The 1,098-nt window shown below is 52.6% G+C and overlaps 1 non-coding gene across 1 annotated transcript; it reads left to right on the top strand.

Annotated features, from left to right (window-relative positions):
* Positions 1-4: 4 nt before the first annotated feature.
* Positions 5-168, top strand: LOC113455922. Its single transcript, XR_003376838.1, has one exon. It is a non-coding gene; the product is annotated as a U1 spliceosomal RNA (small nuclear RNA).
* Positions 169-1,098: the final 930 nt, after the last annotated feature.

Raw genomic sequence — 1,098 nt, forward strand, 5'->3', positions numbered from 1 at the left:
ACTCATACTTACCTGGCAGGGGAGATACCATGATCACGAAGGTGGTTTTCCCAGGGCGAGGCTTATCCATTGCACTCCGGATGTGCTGACCCCTGCGATTTCCCCAAATGCGGGAAACTCGACTGCATAATTTGTGGTAGTGGGGGACTGCGTTCGCGCTCTCCCCTGGTGATGTTGGTGACAAATGAAAGGTTTCGCTCCTCAGTTGTGAACGGTACTGGATACACGGTCGTGCACGTTATCCGCCGGGGTGGGCAGCCAGGGCTATTCCGTGTGAGTTCACTGGAACGGCTTTACAGACTTGCTACACGTAGAGAGTATGAATGACTAAGCGCCCGCGTCTGCCGCCTCGCGTTCTCTCAAGTACAGTTGTGGCTCAGGCTGTTAGACCAGTTCTTTTGGAACAGTTAGACAGGAACAACTACCGTGGCGCCTGTTAAAGACCCATGTGTCCTTCGGGGCACAGTAATAGTCATTGCAGGCCCAGGAGGAGTCCCATGGGGCCGGCCGGGATTCCCTGAACAGCCTTGGCGTCCCTGCATTGGCCATCAGGAGCATCTCACACACCCCCAACCACAGCCTGGACTCTCGAGCGTCCCGTCACCCACTGCCTATTTAGGTCAACTCTGCCTTTCTCCTGGGGCTCTAGGACCCCCTCCCTAGAGCCAAAGCCCTCGTCCTTGGCTCTTTACTCAAGCACCAGCATCCGGACGTCCATCCACCCTGCACAGTGGTCCCTGCAGTCGGGTCGGGTCGGGTCGCAGGCTACGACCGACCGGGGCTTTTTCGTTTCTGTAGTGGAAATCTAGTAGCTTAGCGTCATTGTAGCTAAAGTAAACGTGAAACAGTTGTTTTTCTGGAGGTATTTAGACCTTGAAGAAATCATTGTTTAGAACAGGGATTGGCCAGGCGATGGTGGCACAGGCCTATAATCCCACACTTGGGAGGCAAGGTAGGAGGATCTCTGTGAGTTCGAGGCCGGACTGGTCTATAGAGTCAGTTCTAGGACAGCAGGATTGTTTCAAAGAGACCCTGTCTCGAGAAACCATAAATAATAGTAATAATGATGATGATCAATAACTTTTTAAAATAAATATG

This window comes from Microtus ochrogaster, unplaced genomic scaffold (assembly GCF_000317375.1).
Source record: "Microtus ochrogaster isolate Prairie Vole_2 unplaced genomic scaffold, MicOch1.0 UNK3749, whole genome shotgun sequence".
In the NCBI taxonomy this organism is placed as follows: Eukaryota; Metazoa; Chordata; class Mammalia; order Rodentia; family Cricetidae; genus Microtus; species Microtus ochrogaster.